Source organism: Mobula hypostoma, chromosome 7 (genome assembly GCF_963921235.1).
Source record: "Mobula hypostoma chromosome 7, sMobHyp1.1, whole genome shotgun sequence".
NCBI classification, from domain to species: Eukaryota; Metazoa; Chordata; class Chondrichthyes; order Myliobatiformes; family Myliobatidae; genus Mobula; species Mobula hypostoma.
The window spans coordinates 168,204,100-168,224,998 of record NC_086103.1 but is presented as its reverse complement, the minus strand read 5'-3'; positions in this window follow the sequence as shown (position 1 = coordinate 168,224,998).

Sequence of the window (20,899 nt, the reverse complement as noted above, 5' to 3'; positions counted from 1 at the left end):
CCCCCCCTTCCTCTATCCCTATTTCACATCACCTCCCTCATAGTTCCGCCTCCTTCTACTACTTCGCATTGTTCTCCTGCCAATCACCTCTCAGCTTCTCCTCCCCTACCCCTTTGTCTTTAAAATTACTGTTTTTTTCAACTACCAGCATTCTTCAAACCCTCCCCAAAGTTCTTCCTTCAGTCCTGACAAAGGGTTTCGGCCTGAAACGTCAACTAATCTTTTCAACTGATGCTGACTGACCTGCTGAGTTCCTCCAGCGCATTGTGAGCGTGCCACTTTGTAAGGTACAGGAGGTTCCTAATAAAGTGGCCACTGAGTGTCATTTACTTCTTTGTTGTCAGGAGGTGTGAGATGATGATTGAGAACTGGTGTAAAACTGGTGTTTCTCTTTAGATATGAGCATTTAGAAAAGCATTCTAATACGTACCTTGATTTTGTTGATCCATATCCAAATGGCTTCCTTCCAACTGGGTGCCTTCCAACACAAATTCTTACGTGCAGCATCACTGTTAAAACTTTACCGCACCCAACTATATCCTGGCCAACGAAGACAAAATGAACACTACAAATTAACCAAGCAGTCTCCATTATATGATTAATAAGGAAGTAGACATCTAACATCAGTAAAGCCACAGCCAAACTGCAAAATAAGTTTCAAAATAACAGCTGGAGGCTGGAGGCTGAAGATGGCCTGTCGTTGGGTTAGAGGACTGTGCATGTGGCTGGGTGGAGTTGTGTTTTGTAACTCCAAAAACTAATTGAAAGAGAAACATGGGAACTGGAATGCATGTGCTTAGTTTCATTTCTTATGCCACCACATCATATGATCTATACCAGTCACGTACTTTTACATATCACCCATAATCATCATCATCATCATCAGGTGCCGTGCCCAGTTTGAGCTTTGACTGCCATGGCCCACACACTCCTGTTTCGGGTCAAGTGGATCAATTCATTGGTATTCATTTCCAGTTCTCTGGCTGCTGTCTCCATCATCATTTGTCTTTGTCTTCCTCTTGCTTTCTTTCCTTCAATCTTTCCCATAATTACCATGCACTCTAACTCCTCTTTCCTGATCACATGTCCATGTTGCCTTTTCATGATCTCATACATTATTTCTCTTTTTGTGCTTGCTCTGTTTATGACATCCTCGTTAGATATTTGTTTCGTCCATGATATTCTTTGCATCCTCCTCAAAAACCACATCTCTGCTGCTTCAATTCGTGTCCTCATGTTACTAGATATTGTCCAGCATCCTGATCCATATAACATAACTGGATAAACGTAACATTTCAGTACTCTGAGACGGGTTGTCATGCCTAGTTTAGTATTGGTCAGTATACTCTTCATTCCCGTAAAGGTGTCTTTTGCCATCCCTATTCTTCTTTTGATGTCCATGTCGCACCTGCCATCTGATGTCACCCAGCTTCCTAAGTAGCAAAAGTTCTGTACTTGTTTTATGTCTTCCCCGATTTTTTTCAGCCTGGAGATAGGATTCTCCTGCTTTTTGGATATCACCATACATTCTGTCTTTTTGCGATTGATAGATAGACCCATTTTTGCACTTTCTTCAACAACTATATCAATTAAGTTTTGTAGTTCTTCCTCCGTACTTGCAATTAACACAGTGTCATCTGCATATCTGAAATTATTGATGTTTTCACTGCCAACTTTGATTCCCAAGATGTCTCTTATTTTTTGTACACATTCACTGTACACATTAAAAAAATCAGGGGAGAAAACACAGCCTTGTCTAACGCCTCTCTTGATTTTTGTAAACTGACTCACTTCTCCATTTATTCTTACAGCGGCAGTTTGTTCCCAGTACAGATTTCCAATTAGGTGAAGGTCTTTTGAATCTAGATCTAGAATTTCCTGTAATATTTCAAATAACTTATTGTGCTTCACTTTATCAAATACTTTTGTGTAGTCGACAAAACAAACAAACAAATCTTTTTGCACTTGAATAGCTCATTCTGATAGTAGCTGATGCACCATTAATAACTCCAAAAGTCTGGAAGTAGAGTAAATATTGAAAGGCTTTTATTAGCAGTAAGATGTGACCTCCATCATGCTGAGTATCTGCCCCTGGACTGAGAGGAGGAGCAATGGCGCAATCGCCTTTATTCAGGAATCTGTGGGAGGAGCCACAGGAGCAGTCAGCAGGGGGGCGTGTCCAGACAGGTAACCCAGTTACAGTATATATATATGGTTTACCACAGTATCCTTAACTTCAATATTGCATTTCTTGTACCTTTGTCTTTCACAAAACCACATTGTCCTTTTCCTATTTCAGCTTGTATCTTACTTTTAGCTCTTGTCATCAAAATTCTTAGAAGTATCTTAGTGATATGACTCATTAAACTTATGGTCCTATGTAATTCACATTCTATTGCTCCATGTTTCTTAGGAAGAGTGATAAATACTGACTTTTTCATCTCTTCTGGTATTATTCCAGACTCATAAATGTCATTGATTAAATAAGTAAGTTTTTCAATTCCATAATCTTCAAGGGCAATAATTTGTTCTATTACTAATACATCAGGACCTGCTGCCTTTCCTTTCTTCATCTTATTTATTGCATTACGAACTTCAGATTTTAAAATACTTGGACCTTCAAAGTTCTTCTTAATTTCTGGTTTTTCGCCTCGATCATCTTCAAACAATTCCTGAATATATTCAGTTCATCTGTTCATAATTCAGTTTTTTTCCATGATAATGGTACCGTCCTTTGCTTTTAAACATCCACCTGAAGAACAGAGGAGCTTTTTACCAGTGATATTCTTGATTTGTTGATGTACCCTTTTTGGATCAGTAATAGGGATTCTTTCTATTTGCTCACATTCCTGGTTTAACCATTCTGCTTTGGCTTTTTGACATAAGCTTTTAACTTTTTTATCGAAGGACTTGTATTCCATAGGATTTGCTTTCTTCAGTATCCTTTCTTCCATTAGATTTTTGATTTCATCTGTCATCCATTTATTCTTTGTGCTTTTTTCTTTTTTAGGAATCACTAACTTTGCTGATTCTACCAAGACATCCTTCAGAGAGTTAAACTTCATTTCTTCATGATTGCTGTCATCTTTAACAGATTCTATTTCTGGACTTTGAAATTTATTCCTTACTTCAATTGTAAATTTTTGTCTTAAGTTTTCTTCTTTAATTAATTGCGAGTAGTCAAGGGATTGTTCAGGCTTTTGATTCCTTAGTTTTTTAAGTTTTACTTTTACATGACATATTACTGGGTTATGGTAACTATTACAGTCTGCATCTGGATATGTTTTGCATTGAGTCACTGAGTTTCTAAATCTTTGGTTTATGTTAATAAAGTCAATTTGATTTCTGGTGTTATCACCTGGACTTTTCCAGGTCCACAAGTGTCTTGGATGGTTTTTAAAGTAGGTATTCATAATGACCTGATTATTTATCTTGCACCATTCTACTCATTTCTCACCTCTTTCATTTCTTTCCCTAGTCCAAATTTTCCTATGGTATTTCCATCAGCACCTTGTCCTACTTTAGCATTTAGATCTCCCATGACAATAACAATATCTTAAGATTTGCATCCATTCTTTGCTTGTTCAAGCTCTTCATAGAATTTATCTATATTCTCATTTGTTCTATCTGTTATTGGTGCATATACCTGTATAATTGCTAAATCAAATGGTTGTCCTCTGAATCTAACAAGGAGCACTCTTTCTGATATTGCCTAATGTCCTAGAACACTTTTTGCCATGTTTCATCCATAAGAATTCCTACTCCATTAGTATAGGATGTTTCTTAAGAATAAATTAGTGTTTTGTTTCTATTCTGACATGTTCCAGCACCTGTCCAACCAACCTCGCTAATTCCCATGATGTTAATTTTTAGTCTTTCCATTTCATTTATCACATTGTCCAATCTTCCTGCTTGATATAGTTCTTACATTCCAAGTGGGAATAATTTTCTTTTGTCTTACTTGAATCTTATGAGCAGTAGCTAGACGACGGTCGGGGATCCCCTGCTGCCCAGAATCAACCCTACGGAGTGAAGCATCTTCAGAATTGTCTTGAAAATCCTCTTGACACTGTTGTTGTGTGATACATTTTGAGAGTTTGACCATGTTTTTCTTAGCAAATAGATTCTAGGAAACCTAGTATCTAGCAACGGTGGTTTACTATTGCCTTCTGTTGGGTGAACGAAGAAATCGCCATTTCTCTTCCCAAATGTTCATCTGCCTATACCATAGCCATTGTATTTGAGGTCATATCTCATCCGCTTTCTCCATCATATGTTCAGTTACTGAACCTGCCGGATCTGCTGTTGGCCTTCGCTCATATCCTGAGCAGGAACCCTTGCAGGTGCTATTGTTTCAGGTCAGAGTGGCCCTGGGAGCAATGAATGACTAAGGGGTAACTCCACTTTCCCCAAAGCTCTGAAAGTCCCCAATCAGAGCCTCATCACCGGTTGCACCGGTCCTGAGTCGTACCCAGGTGTCATGGTCCGGATCGGGGTCCCTTTAAATTTACATTGTTTATGTTACGATCCAGACCGTTGATTCCCTGTTTTCCCATGTCCCTCGACTTTGGTGATTAGAGGCAACTAACACTCGGCTGAACCGGTAGTTTATAGTCTCCAGCTTTCAGCCATTCGGCGTGGGAGTGTCTGCAAAGTCATCAAAGGCACGGTGTGCCGATGTCAGCTGGCCGGAGCAAGCCTAGTCTCTGCCAAAGTGAGTGCCGGTAATTCGCCCTTCCTCACCGGAGCAACCCTGTCCAGTTACCTCGCCAAAGCGAGCCTGCAAAGTTTCCCCACCGAGGTGGGTCCATCAGTTAACCCGCTGGAGGGAATCAAGAACCGCTGTCTACTGTTCCCGGGCCGTCGAGAGCTCGCAACTACCCGGAGGCTCCAAGTCAAGTCTCGGCTCCGGCGGCATTCAAGTAGCAATTCAAGTCCTGTCCCTGGCGGCATTTAAGTAGCAAGTCAAGTCCTGGCCCTGGCGGCATTCAAGTAGCAAGTCCTGGCCCTGGCGGCATTCAAGCACCAAGTCAAGTCCTGGTCCTGGCGGCATTCAAGCACTAAGTCAAGTCCTGTCCCTGGCGGCATTCAAGTACCAAGTCAAGTCCTAGCCCTGGCGGCTTCCCAGTTCTGAGTCAAGTCCTGGCCCTGGCGGTCTGTGATTCCCGTCCTACTCCCTTGTCTGAATCCCTTTTCTGCCCCTCTCACCTCTAGCCCTCATCTGCAGCCCCCGCCTGCACTTCGGTCTAGTTCCATCACCGGAGCTAGATAGGTACTGTCTGCTATTCATTCGTGTTGGTCTTGTCTTGTCTTGTCCTCGCCTCTGTGGGGTAAGTCAGGCCATCTTGCTGTTGCTCTGTGGGGGGTCATGTTTTGTCTTGTCTGGTCCTCGCCTCCGTGGGGGTAAGTCTGGCCGTCTTGCCGTTGCCTCGCGGGGAGTCATGTCTTGTCTTGTCCTGTCCTCGCCTCCGTGGGGTAAGTCAGGCCGTCTTGCTGTTGCCCTGCAGGGGGTCATGTTCTGTCTTGTCTTGTCCTCGCCTCCGTGGGGTAAGTTGGGCCGTCTTGCCCCGCGGAGGGTCATGAGTCCCGGCCCTATGTCCTGTACCCAAGGAGGGGTCCCGACTCTATGTTCTGTGTATGTGTCCATGGTTCCATGTACCTGCTCTCCCGAGACCGAGGCTCTGTGTTCCCATGCTCTTCCTCTCCCTAGCCCATGTCATGTCCATGCCTGGTTCTGGGGTCCGAGCCTGAGGCAAGACCCAGGTACTGGGTGCTTGCCCAGACTCAGGCTGGGAGTCCATACCCTAGCCTCTTCATGTCTCCTCTAGTTCTGGAAGCTGATTCCGAGTCCAAGCCCAGACCCTTGTCCCAGCTTAGTCGTAGTCCTGAGTCCTTGTCCAGGTCGCTATTTCCTGCTCCTGCCTTGCTCTCCTGGTATCGAACAATAAACTAAATCTAAGTAACCTCACAAGATGTGTCTTGCATTTGGGTCCACCCTTGCCCCCAATGCCCCCGCCAGTGTGACACCAGGACCAATCAACCATAATAAATTATCTAAACAAACAAACAATGCTTAATCAAACAATATATTTCAAATTACAAAGTAAAGTTTATTATCTAAGTACATATACTGTACATCATCATATATGGAATAAGAGGAATAGATAGAGTGGGTAGCCAGCGCCTCTTCCCCAGGGCACCACTGCTCAATACAAGAGGACATGGCTTTAAGGTAAGGGGTGGGAAGTTCAAGGGGGATATTAGAGGAAGGTTTTTTTAACTCAGAGAGTGGTTGGTGCGTGGAATGCGCTGCCTGAGTCAGTGGTGGAGGCAGATACACTAGTGAAGTTTAAGAAACTACTAGACAGGTATATGGAGGAATCTAAGGTGGGGGCTTATATGGGAGGCAGGGTTTGAGGGTCGGCACAATATTGTGGGCCAAAGGGCCTGTACTGTGCTGTACTATTCTATGTTCTATGGCCCAGAGACTTTCATTTTCTTGTGGGCATACTTAATAAATCTATAGAATAATAACAAAAACAGAGTCAATGAAAGACTGCCCAACAAGAGTGTTCAACTAGAGTGCAGAAGACAACAAACTATACAAGTACAATAAGAAGTAATAACAATAATAAATACATATGCAATCAATATCAAGAAGATGAGATGATGAGTCCCTGTAAGTCCCCTGGGTTTTGAAATATTGTTCTGCCAAGTATGGTGGGGCTGCTATATCGGTGCCAAAATGTGTGGCGACACTTGTGGGCTGCCTCCAGCGCATCCTTGGGTGTGTTGGTTGTTAACACAGACAACGCATTGCACTGTATGTTTTGATGTACATGTGACAAATAAATCTGAATCTGGATCTGAAGAAATAGTGATAAAAATAATAATCACTATTCACTGATAATATCCGGAAAGAGAAAATAATTACATATCTTTATGAGGGCAGAACAACTTACAGACTTTATTTATTTATTATTTAGAAATACACCGCGGCCCTTCTGGCCCAATAAGCAGCGCTGTCTAGCAACCCGCCTATTTAACACTAGGAGGGAGGAGAAGATGGCGCAACGCAGCATACGCAGCCGTTCCGAATGGTATCGATATGTGTTAACTAGGGGGCCATGCACAATCCTGATTTAATGGAGACAGCCGTGAGAAGCACGGAGGAACACCTGGAGAAACTTCTGAAATGCCCACTTCACTGCCGCTGCTACTGTGCGATCAATAATCTCCGGAGGGGAAGGCCCCAAATCCTTGGCTTTGCCTATTGCCTGTTGCCGGGGCCAGGGCCATAGCGCTCGGCAGAGATGGTGCTCGGTGCTCGGTGTCGGAGAGCTGGTCGGAGGCTCGGCGTTTTCAGACGGACTCAGAGTCGGACTGTGGTCGGATGCTTCCAGGATGCTGCATCGGCAAGTTTGCGGTGCTGGAGGTTCACTGTCTGCATGAGATGATGGGACTTTGGAGAGACTTTGAGACTCTTACCATGCCCATGGTCTGTTCTTATCAAATTACGATATGCTTTGCACTGTTGTAACTATGTGTTATAATTATGTCGTTTTTGTCAGTTTTTAAGTCGTTTTGTTATGTGTTTCTGTGATATCACTCTGGAGGAACATTGTATCATTTCTTAATGCATGCATTACTAAATGACAATAAAAGAGGATTGCGTGTTCTCATAATCTAATCTAATCTAACACTAGCCTACTGACAGAACAATTTACAATGACCAATTAACCTACTGACAGGACAATTTACAATGACCAATTAACCTACTGACAGGACAATTTACAATGACCAATTAACCTACCAACTGGTACATCTTTGGACTGTGGGAGGAAATCGGAGCAACCAGAGTAAACCTCAGTATTCATGGGGAGGGCGCACAAACTGTTAATTACAAAGTGACCACGAAAGTCACTTCGACTGAAGGTAGTTAGTGAAAGTTGATAAGGGGTGGCATTCCTTTTTAATATATATTTCTGTTTTTGCATGATTTTTAATCTATTCAGTACACATATACTGCAATTGATTTATTATTATTATTTTATTTTGTTTTTTTTCCTCTTCTATATTATGTATTGCATTGAACTGCTGCTGCTGATTCTAAGTGAATGAATATAGATAAAACTTCTGAGCACCTGGAGAAAACCCATGCAGTTACAGGGAAAACATACAAACTCCTTTCAGACGGCACCAAAATAAATTGAATCCAAACTCTGACATCCCAATTGGTAATAGCGTCACACCAAATGCTATGCCTCTGTGGTGCTCCCTGTTTTGTACAATTTTAGAGTGAAAAAAAGGAAAGGAGCACCATGCAAAAGTTTGTGCACCCCAAGAGATTTGAGCGCTCAGATAACTTTTACCAAGGTCTCAGACCTTAATTAGCTTGTTAGGGCTATGGCTATGATGCAAATTTCAAAGCTTTATAAATACCCTGACTCCTCAAACCTTATCCCAACAATCAGCAGCCATGGGCTCCTCTAAGCAGCTGCCTAGCACTCTGAAAATTAAAATAAATGATGCCCACAAAGCAGGAGAAGGCTATAAGAAGATAGCAAAGCATTTCCAGGTAGCTGTTTCCTCAGTTTGTAATGTAATTAAGAAATGGCAATTAACAGGAACGGTGGAGGTCAAGTTGAAGTCTGGAAGAGCAAGAAAACTTTCTGAGAGAACTGCTCGTAGGATTGCTAGAAAGGCAAATCAAAACCCCCGTTTGACTGCAAAAGACCTTCAGGAAGATTTAGCAGACTCTGGAGTGGTGGTGCACTGTTCTACCATGCAGCGACACCTGCACAAATATGACCTTCATGGAAGAGTCATCAGAAGAAAACCTTTCCTGCGTCCTCACCACAAAATTCGCGTCAGAAGTTTGCAAAGGAACATCTAAACAAGCCTGATGCATTCTGGAAACAAGTCCTGTGGACTGATGACATTAAAATAGAACTTTTTGGCCGCAATGAGTAAAGGTATGTTTGGAGAAAAAAGGGTGCAGAATTTCATGAAAAGAACCCCTCTCCAACTGTTAAGCACGGGGGTGGATCAATCATGCTTTGGGCTTGTGTTGCAGCCAGTGGCACGGGGAACATTTCACTGGTAGTAGGAAGAATGAATTCAATTAAATACCAGCAAATTCTGGAAGTAAACATCACACCATCTGTAAAAAAGCCAAAGATGAAAAGAGGATGACTTCTACAACAGGATAATGAACCTAAACACACCTCAAAATCCACAATCGACTACCTCAAGAGGCGCAAGCTGAAGGGTTTGCCATGGCCCTCACAGTCCCCCGACCTAAACATCATCGAGAATCTGTGGATAGACCTCAAAAAAGCAGTGCATGCAAGATGGCCCAAGAATCTCACAGAACTAGAAGCCTTCTGTGAGGAAGAATGGGCGAAAATCCCCCAAATAAGAATTGAAAGACTCTTGGCTGGCTACAGAAAGCATTTACAAGTTGTGATACTTGCCAAAAGGGGTGTTACTAAGTACTGACCATGCAGGGTGAACAAACTTTTGCTTCGGGCCCTTTTCCTTTTTTGTTATTTTGAAACTGTACAAGATGAAAATAAAAAAGTAATCTGGCTTAAAATATTAAAGAAAAGTGTCGTCTTTAACTTTATGCCTTTTGGAAATCAGGTCATCTTTTACTCGCTTAGCTATTCACAGTAACAGAAATTTTGACCAGGCATGCCCAAACTTTTGCATGCCATTGTGTGTGTGTGTGTGTGAGAGAGAGAGAGAAGATGGTGGGACAGGGAGAAAGGAAAAGTGAGAGGAGAGAGAAAGAGGGGGAGGGGATGGAAAGAGGAGAGAGAGAGAGAAATTGATCATTGGTAAACTGTCCCTTAGGTAGTGAACGTTGTCTGGGATTAAACAGTAAATCAATTCCCTAACATCATTAAAGTTCTTGAAACATTGAGGTTCCTCTCAAGAGCAGGTCGAAATATTGGATCTGTCCGGATTCATTTTCGTGCTGAACTTGTCCTCATATTGACCATCTTCTTCAACTCCACTGGTCACTTCTGCCAGATCAAAGGTCTGAGGTCTATAGAAACTTACATTGAACAAGTCGTGCCTACCTCTCTGTTGGATACGAGGCGCAATCTTTGTTTCAGGTCTTTTTGAGAGACTCTCCTAAATCTTTCTCCAGTGTATCAATGACTGCATTGGTGCTGCTTCACCAATTTAGTTGCCATTTCCACACTACTCTCATCTCTATATTCATTGGCCTCTTCATCAGGTACCTCCTGTACCTACAAAAGCAGCCACTGACTGTATGTTCATGGTCTTCTGCTGCTGAGCCCATCCACTTAAGGTTCAACTTGTTGTGTGTTCAAAGATGCTCTTCTACACACCACTGTTGTAGTTCATAAGTCAAGTTTAATTGTCATTCAACCATACGTGAAGACCGATGATTACAGCCAAACGAAACAGTGTGACTCCGGGTTTGGTTTAGTTCAGATCCCGCAACCCACCTATAGGTTGTAGAAACACACATCAAAGTTGCTGGTGAACGCAGCAGGCCAGGCAGCATCTATAGGAAGAGGCGCAGTCGACGTTTCAGGCCGAGACCCTTCGTCTAGTCCTGACGAAGGGTCTCGGCCTGAAACATCGACTGCGCCTCTTCCTATAGATGCTGCCTGGCCTGCTGCGTTCACCAGCAACTTTGATGTGTGTTGCTTGAATTTCCAGCATCTGCAGAATTCCTGTTGTTTATAGGTTGTAGAGGCGCTTTCGTGTGTCTTGGGCTTGTGAGGCCTGGCGGTGCCCATCCCTCTCCAGGCCAGAGCATAGATGATGTCCTGCAACTCGGGGGCTCGCCCTGGCCTTGAAGATGTGGCCATTGTAGTTCTTCGGGGAACTCATCCGTCCTGGCCGATGACTTCATCGATGAGGTCCTTTGCCCAGTGGTGCTGTGTTAACACCACCCCCTCAGGTCGTTTAGCTCGCCAGCTGAAGTGGTGTACTGGGGTATGCCATTTGGAGGTGGATGAGAGAGATTTAGGAGATGGATGAGGACTAGTGATGCCCATCCACCCAACTAGGTAGAGTGCAGCTGCCAGACATTAAAGGTACTACCTCTCTCCAGAGCCCCCTACACCCCGGGGCCAAGGTGCAAAACACAGTACCAACAGTCACACACAGCGCAAAGCATATATAGCATTTATAAATGAAGCAAGACCATATAAGATAACAGTAAAATACAGTCACACATAAAAAAAACCTAGAGTCCATGAATGTTGCAGAAATCTGCAGTTGAACACAATATGGCTTGTATTCTGCTGAGTGAACACTGACTGCAGTTTGGACGCTGTGCCACACCCCCTCCTCTTTCCTGGGTTGCTGTAAACGGGTGACACCACCGCTCGATGCCTGGACCTCGCTACAACCGAGGCTGCGCACCTCCGCTGCTGCCCCTGTCGTCCACCAATAAATTAGTGAATCTGATTTGCAGCGTTCCACATTAGCCGTGTCCAACAGGGTCTTGCGATCACGAGAAAAGCAACAGAGACAACCACTTGCTGTTAGGCTGCACAGGTCCTTTGCGCACCGATGCCTCTGTGACGCTGGAGGCAGCACGATCCGCACTGTCCAGCTCCTTCAGTTTCCCCGGCCACGATCAACTCTCTGATTGGGTAGACCCGAGTACTATAAGTTCTTAATGGCCAGCAGAGTCTTGTGATTGTAAAAAAATACCTTTAAAAGTGACAATAACACCTTTGGATGACCCCATTGAAGCCGGTGTGACCAAATGCACCAAAATCTTTACCAAAAGATGGATTATTTGAGTTCCTGTCGCCTTCCTGTCCGCTTGAAGCAGTCTGGCCATTCTTCTCTGACCTCTGTCATTACCAGGTGTTTACACCCACAGAACTGTCACTCACTGGATATTTTCTGTACCATTCTCTGTAAACTTGAGACTGTTGTGTATGAAAATCAGAGGAGAAGAGCAGTTTCAAACCACCCTGTTTAGCATCAACAATCATTCCACGGCCAAAATCACTGAGATCACATTTCTTCTTCATTCGGTTGTTTGATCTGAACACCAACTGAACCTCTTGACCATGTCTTTCATTTGTGATTTCTGGACTGCTGCCTGTGCCACACACCAGTGAGGGTAGAAACAGTTTGATATGGCAGATTAATGCATGGCTTAGAAGCTGGTGCATGGGGCAGGGCTTCAGGTTCTTGGATCACTGGGATCTCTTCTGGGGGAGAAAAAGGAATGTGCAAAAGGAATGGGTTGCACCTGAACCTGAGGGGGACCAATATTCTTGTGGGCAGGTTTGTCAGAGCTGTTGGGGAGGGTTTAAACTAATTTGGCAGAGGTGTGGGAACCAGAGTAAATGGGCTCAAGATAGGATAGGTGGTAAAAAAGCAAAGATAGCATTCAATCAAACTGTCAGGATGTGCAGGCAGATGACAGGACAAAATTGCAGCCAGCATGGTGAGTATCAGTGCACTTGGAATGTAGGATCAACAATGGAGCAAATACAGTACTCAAAGTGTTATATCTCAATGCATGGAGTTTAAGAAATAAGGTGGATGGTCTCAAGAGAATGAGTTTGTTGAATGCCTATGAGATGGCTTCTTAGAGCAGTTTGTCATTGAGCCTACTAGGGGATCAGCTATACTAGATTGGATGTTATGTAATGAACTGGGGGTGATTAGGGAGCTTAAGGGAAAAGAACCCTTAGGAGGCAGTGATCACAGTATGAATGAGCTCAACTTGAAATTTGAGAGGGAGAAATTATTTAATGTATGGAATAGATAACTCTGTTGCCAAATTTGCAGATGATACGAAGATTGGTGGAGTGGCAGGTAGTGTTGAGGAAACGGTAGGCTGCACAAGGACTTAGACAGATTAGGAGAATGGGCAAGAGAGTGGCAAATGAAATACAATGTTGGAAAATGTATGGTCATGAACTTTTGTAATAGAAATAAATGTGCAGACTATTTTCTAAATGGGGAGAAAGTCCAAAACTCTGAGAGGCAAAGGAACTTGGGAGTCTTTGTGCAGAACACCCTAAAGGTTAACTTGCTGGTTGAGTCAATGGTGAGGAAGGCAAATACAATGTTAGCATTCATTTCAAAAGGTCTAGAATACAAGAGCAGGGATTTAATACTGAGGCTTTATAAGGCACTGCTGAGGCCTCACCTTGAGTATTGTGAATAGTTTTGGGCTCCTCATCTAAAAAAAGATGTGTTGGCATTGGAGAGGGTTCAGAGGAAGTTCACAAGGATGATTCTGCAAATGAAAGGGTTATTACACAAGGGAAGTTTGATGGATCTGGATCTGTTCTCACTGGAATTCAATGGGTGGATCTCATTGAAACTGTTCGAGTGCTGAAAGGCCTCAACAGAATAGATATGGAAAGGATGTTTCCCATGGTGGGGGAGTCTAGGACAAGAGGGCACAGCCTCAGGATAGAGAGACATCATTTAAAACAGAGATGTGGAGAAATTTCTTTAGCCAGAGGGTGGTGAATTTGTGGAATTTGTTACCACAGGCAGCTATAGAGGCCAGGTCATTGAGTGTATTTAAGGCAGAGCTTGATAGGCTCTTGATTGAACACAGCATCAAAGATTATGGGGAGAAGACTGGGGAGTGGCACTGAAGAGGGGGAAAAAGGATCAGCCAAGATTGAATGATGGAGAAGACTTGATGGGCCAAATGGCCTAATTTTGCTCCTTGGTCTTATGTCAGCATGTTTTTACATATTGATGTGTATATTGTCTCTCTCGGGCTTTTTCAGATTAGATTATATTAGTTTGTGGTCATTCACACCCGAGTACAATGAAATGTCTTGTTCACATGCAGCTCACAGGGTAAATTATGGTACATAATTTCCCTCGGGATCAGTAAAGTATGTCTATGTCTATGTTGATAATAAACAGAACAATAAATACAGTGACTACAAAGTAACAAAATGGTACAAAGTTCAGTGTAATCTGAAGTAGTGAAAAGAAATGCTTAAGTGACAATAATAGAATAACTGAGAGATACAATAGTTTCCTGTGGATTTTACAATTTCACAATAATTACTTTGCAACTCTTTGGTAATATACCAAATTTTCTCAGACTCGTAATGAAATTGAGCCAATGGTGTGTCTTCATCATGAGTTCATCAAAGTGTTGAAATTTTAAGACTCAGGAACTTATGGTCTTATGGACTATGGTCTAAACCTACTTCCTGATGAAGATCCTGAGACGTTGACTGTTTATTCTTTTCCATAGATGCTGCCTGACCAGCTGAGTTCCTCCAGCATTTTGCATATGTTACTCTGGATTTCCAGCATCTGCAGAATCTCTTCGTATTTAAACCTGCTCACCCTTTCCACTGCTGACCCCATGATGAGGATTGGTGTACGTTCTCCTGACATTGCCTCGCTAAAGTCCACAACCAATTCCTTGGTCTCTCTGATGTTGAGTTGTTATTGTGATGCCCATCAACCAGCTGATCCGTCTCACTCCTGTGCACCTCCTCGTTGCGATGATATTATGCCAACAACATTGGAGTTATTGGTGAATTTATAGATTGCATTTGACCTGTGCCTAGTCACACCGTCATGAGTGTAGAGCTGAGTAGTGGACTATGCACCAATCCTTCAGGTGTACGTATGACACACACTCTATGTGTTCACTGAGGTAGGCTCTTTGGCCCAACTTGAAGAGGACAACCAAGACATCTATCCAAACTAGTTTCATTTCCCTACATTTGACCCATATACCTCTAAACCTTTTCTATCTATTTATCTGTCCAAATGTCTTAAACATTGTAATTGTACGCCCTTCTACAGCTTCTGCTGCCAGCTCATTCTATATCCCCACTATCTTCTGTGTGAACAAGATGCCTCGTGGGTCCTTTTTAAAAGCTTTTGGCACTCATTTTAGACTTCCCTTGCCCTTGGAAAAATACTGTGGTCACCCATCTCAGTGGCCCTTACAAGGTACAGGAGTGGAACCCAGTGCGGTCTACTGCTGCTGTAGCCCGTCCACTTGAAGGTGTGACGTGATGTGCGTTCAGAGATGCTCTTCTGCACAGCACTGTTGTACCGCGTGGTTATTTGAGTTACCGCGCCTTCCTGTCAGCTTGAACCAGTCTGGCTATTTTATTACAATCTCTCTTATCAAAAAGGCATTTTCACCCACAGAACTGCCGCTCTGTGATTTTTTTTTTGTTTTTCACACCATTCTCTGTAAACTCTAGAGACTGTTGTGCGTGAGAATTTGAGGAGGTCAGCAGTTTCTGAGATACTCAAACCTCCTCGTCTGGCACCAACTATCATTCCACAGTCAAAGTCAGTCAGATCATATTTTGTTCTTATTGTGACGTTTAAGTCTGAACAACAACTGAATCTCTTGACCACGTATTGAGTTGCTGCCACATGATTGACTGATTAGAATATTTACATTAATGAGAAGGTGTACAGATGTACCTAATAAAGTGTCTATTGAATGTATGACACGCATGATTTTATATATCTCTATGAAGGTCATGGCTTAGTTTTCTATGATTTTAGTTTGCAGAGAAGGTGGGGTGGCAGGGAGGGAAAATGTGTAATAGTGGGGGTATCTCTGATAGAGTGAGACTGGATGACCTTAAGGGGCAGGCAAGATGAAGTTCAAGTTTATTGTCATCTGACTCTGTGTGTGTGTGTGTGTGTGTGTGTGTGTGTATGTATATATATATATATATATATATACATACATACATACACACATACATACAACCAAATGAATGCAGCATTCCCGGTAAATGTCACGAATGGGATGGGGGGGGGGAGAGATGGAGACCCTAGTGATCCTCTCGCAGTTTTTACTACCCTCTGTAGGGTCTTGTGGTCTGATGCCTTGAAGCTTCCTTACCAACTGGCTAGGGATTGGCCCGCATGAGGTGCATTACAACCTTTTCACTGGATGTCTCCTGTAGAGTATAAATGTAGGGTGCTGAAAGGACCCAGTCGTTTTGCCCTGAGGGCTGACTGTGCTGTATCCACTTTTTTTTATATAGACTTTTCCATTCAGGGCATTGGTATATCCATACCAGGCCATGATGCAACCAGTCAACATACTCTCCACCACACTTCTGTAGAAGTTTATCAAAGTTTAAGATGACATGCCGAATCTTTGCAAACTTATAAGGAAGCAGAGCTGCTGCTGTGTGATCTTTGTATTTGCACTTAAATGCTGGGCCCAGAACAGATCCTCTGAAATGACAACTGATTCCAGCATCTGCAGCGTTCTGGTCTCCCTCTTTGCCTTGCTCATTCAAGTACCTGTGCAGCTGCCTCTTCAGTATTATCATTGTTCCTGCCTCCACCGCTTTATCTGTTTGTTTATTTATTGATTTTATGTAGGGATATAGTGTGGCCCATGAGCTACAATTCCCAGCAACCCACCTTTTCATCCCTAGCCTAATCATGGGACAATTTACAATGACCAATTAACCTGCTAACCGATGGACTGTGAGAGGAAGCTGGAGCACCTAGAGGAAACTCACATAGTTCTTGGGAAGGACATTCAAAGTTCTTACAGACGGCATCGGTATTGAACTCTGACCTCAAATAACCCAAGCTGTAATTGTGTTGCGCTAACCACTGCACTATTGTGTCGAACCCTTTCTGGCAGCTCACTTCAGATACCAGCTGTAGTCTGTGTGGAAAAAAAACCTCACCCTTCAGATCCCCTTTAAACACCCCCATTTAATTTCAGGCACTCCTACCATGGGAAACAGATGCAGGATAATTATCCTGTCTATGCCCCTCGTAATTATACTCTATGGATTAACCTCTCAGCCACCTTCTCCCTGGCTAAAGATGAGCTTAATTTGGCACATGTACATCAAAACATACAGTTCAATGCATCATTTTGTGTCAATGATGAACTCAGTCCGGGTATGTGCTGGGGGCAGCGCAAGTGTCTGCATTCTTCTGGTGCCAACTTGGCATACCCACAACTTACCAATGCTAACCTGCATGCCTTTGGAGTGTGGGAGGAAACCAGAGCACCCAGAGAAAACCCACACGGTCACTGGGAGAGAAGACAGACAGCAGCTGGTATTGAATCCTGATTGTAGTGTAGTGAAGTGTTATGCTAACCGTTACACTGCGTAGATTTCTAACCTGATTCATAAGTTCTTATGAAACAGTCTGAATCTGTGTTTGCCTGATACACAAGCTCTCATCCGATTCTCAGTAGGTGACCTACTACAGGATACTTAAGGATATATAATTTTTGTGTTGCCCTTAAGGCATTTATTTGACTTTGTTGGGTCTATGCTTTAAATGATTTGTTTGTAACTATTTTCTAGTTAAAGGTTGGTAATTATGTTACAGTCTAATAAAGGTAAATTCATTGTCTATGGTATATCGCGGCATTTGATGACATCACCTCTGGTTTCGCCGCATCTTTTGTGTAACCTCTGGTTCGGGAAGGTGTAAAGGCGGGTGCCATGCATGCAGCATGATCGTAAAGAGCTCCGTTTCTACCCACAAAGAAACATTATAGAAACAACGCCTTTTCACCATACGATGTTAATGTGGAAGAGTGAACAGTAAATGGTTAACATTACTACGACTCTGTCTTCATTGGCTCTGGTTTAGCTTGGTGTTTAGTCAGAGTTTCAACACACTGCACGAGAACACAACAATTTTCATGTTTTTATTTTGGTTCAGTTTAGGAATAGTTGGTTATTTAGTATTTGAAAGTTCAAAGTATATTTATTATCAAAGTAGCTATATGTCACTGCAGGTTCATTTTTTTAAAGAAACACAAAGAGATTCTGCAGCTGCTTTAAGTCCAAAGTAACACACACAAAATGTTGGAAGAACTCAGCAGGTCAGGCAGCATCTATGGAAGTGAATAAACAGTCAATATTTCAGGCCAAGGCCCTTCTTCAGGATTGAAAAGGAAGAGTGAAGATGCCAGAATAAAAGAAGTTGGGGGAGGGAGGGGAAGGAGGACAAGCTAGGTGATAGGTGAAGCCCGGTGGTGGGGAAGGTAAAAGGCTGGAGAGGAAGGAAGCTGATGGGAAGAGAAGAGTGGACCATAGGAGAAATGGAAGGAGGAGGTGTACTATGGCAGGTGATAGGGAGGTGGGGAGAAGAGGTAAGAGGCCAGAGTGGGGAATAGAAGAAGAGGGAAGGGGAAGGGGATAAGAAAAAAAATTACCTGAAGGAGAAATCAATGTTCACGCCACCAGGTTGCAGGCCACTTAGACAGAATATGAGCCGTTGCTTCGCCAGCTGAGAGCAGACTCATCATGGCAAAGGAGGAGGCCATTGACTGACATGTTGGAATGGGAATGGGGATAGGAATTAAAAATCACAAACACGAGAAAATCTTCGGATGCTGGAAATCCAAAGCAACACACAAAAATATGCCAGAGGAACTCAACAGGCCTGATGAAGGGTCTCGGCCCGAAACACAGTCCCCCAATTTATGTCAGGTTGCACCAATGTAGAGGAGGCCACATCAAGAGTATCAGATTTATTTTCCTGCAGGCATTCACAGTAGAAAAAAAATTACACGAGCAATGAAAAACTTACTTGCAGTAGTATCACAGGCACATAGTATCATATAATCAGTGTTCACAAGAAAAAACAAACACAAATCATACATTGTTTTTACAAGTAAGGACACAATTAGATCAAAAAAGTTGTAATACAAAGTAATCATAGTTTTAAATGTCCACAGTAAAGTATGTATGTCACTATATACTACTCAGATTCATTTTATTGCAGGTATTCACAGTAGAACAAAGAATATAAATAATCAATGATAGACTACAAACAAAGACCGACAACCAAACAATGTGCAAAAGAAGACAAACTGCAAATACAAAAAGACAAAAATAAATAAATAATTAATACTGATAACGAGTTGGAGAGTGCTTGATAGGTTGTGGAATCACTTTAGAATTGAGGTGAGTGAAGTTATCCACACTATTTCAGGATCCTGATGGTTGAAGGGTAATAACTCTTCCTGAACCTGGTGGCATGGGACCTGAGGCTCCTATAGCTCCTTCCTAATGGCAGCAGCAAGGAGAGAGCATGGCCTGGATGGTGGAGGTACGTGATGATGGATGCTGCTTTCTTGTTGCAGTGCTGCTTGTAGATGTGCTTCATTGGTGGGGAGAGCTTTACCTGTGAAGGAAAGATCCTGGCATGGATAGAGGAATGGCTGACAGGTAGGAGGCAGTGAGTGGAAATAAAAGAGGCATTTTCTTATTGGGTGTCAGTGACCGCTGGTGTTCCTCAGGGGTCAGTATTGGGACCACTACTTTTCACATTGTTTGTCAGTGATTTGGATAATGGAATTGATGGCTCTGTGGCAAAGTTTGCCGATGATACAAAGATAGTTGGAGGGGTAGGTAGTGCTGAGGAAGCAGGACTTAGACAAATTGGAAGAATGGGCAAATGAGTGGCAGATGGCATACCATGTTGGGAAATGTATGATAATGCATTTTGGTAAAAGGAACAATAGTGTGGATTATTATCTAAATGGGGAGAAAATTCAGACATCAGAGTTGCAGAGGGACTTGGGAGTCCTTGTGCAAGACTCCCAGAAGGTTAATTTACAGGTCAAGTCTGTGGTAAAGAAGGCAAATGCAATGTTGGCATTTATTTCAAGGGGAATAGAATATAAAAGAAAGGAGGTAATGCTGAGCCTGTGTAAGACACTAGTCAGGCTGCACTTAGACTATTGTCAACAGTTTATCTCAGAAAGGATATGTTGGCTTTGGAGAGAGTCCAGAGGATGATTCTGGGAATGAAGGGGTTTACATATGAGGAGCTTTTGGCAGCTTTGGGCCTGTACTCAATGGAATTCAGAAGAATGCATGGGGGAAAAAAATCACATTGAAACCTACCAAATGCTGAAAGGACTAGATAGGGTGGATGTGGAGAGGATGTTTCCTATGGTGGGGGTATCCAGAACTAGGGGACACAGCCTCAAAATTCAGGAGTGACCTTTTAGAACAGAGGTGAGGAGAATTTTTTTTTTAGCCAGAGAGAAGTGAATCTGTGGAATGCCGTACCACAGACTGCGGTGGAGGCCAAGTCCGTGTGTGTGTGTGTGTGTGTGTGTGTGTATATATATATATATATATATATATATACACACACACATACATACATACACACACACACACACACACACGGTTTCCTGATCGGTCAGGACATCAAAGGACATGGCGAGAAGATGATCAGCCATGATGGAATGGTGGAGCAGACTCAATGAGCTGAATGGCCTAATTCTGCTCCTATGTCTTATGAATTGGGCTGTATCCATTACTTTTTGTGGGCTTTTCCATTCCTGGGCATTGGTGTTTCCATACCAGGCTGTGATGCAACCAGTCAGGATACTCTCCACTGGTGCATCTGCAGGAGGAAACTCCAGTCAAGAGATGCATCAGCTGTCATTCTCCATAAAATGTGACTAGACTGAAGGTGGTAATGACAGCCCATTCATATTGAAAGTCAAGTTCAGTGTCATTCAAGCATATACATGTATATAGCTAAATGAAATATCATTCCTCTGGGGCCAAGTTGCAAAACACAGTATATATAGTCACAGTATATACAGCACATATACACTCAATGGCCACTTTATTAGGTACACCTGTTCATTAATGCAAATATCTAATTAGCCAACCATGTGGCAGCAACTCCGTGCATAAAAGCATGCAGACATGGTCAAGAGGTTCAGTTTTTGTTCAGACCAAACATCAGAATGGTGAAGAAATGTCATCTGAGTCACTTTGACTAGCACGGTTTGAGTATCTCAGAAACTGATCTCCCAGGATTTTCATGCACAAATAGTCTCTGCAGTTTACAGGGAATGGCGTGAAAAACAAAAAACATCCAGTGAGTGGCTCTTTTAAAG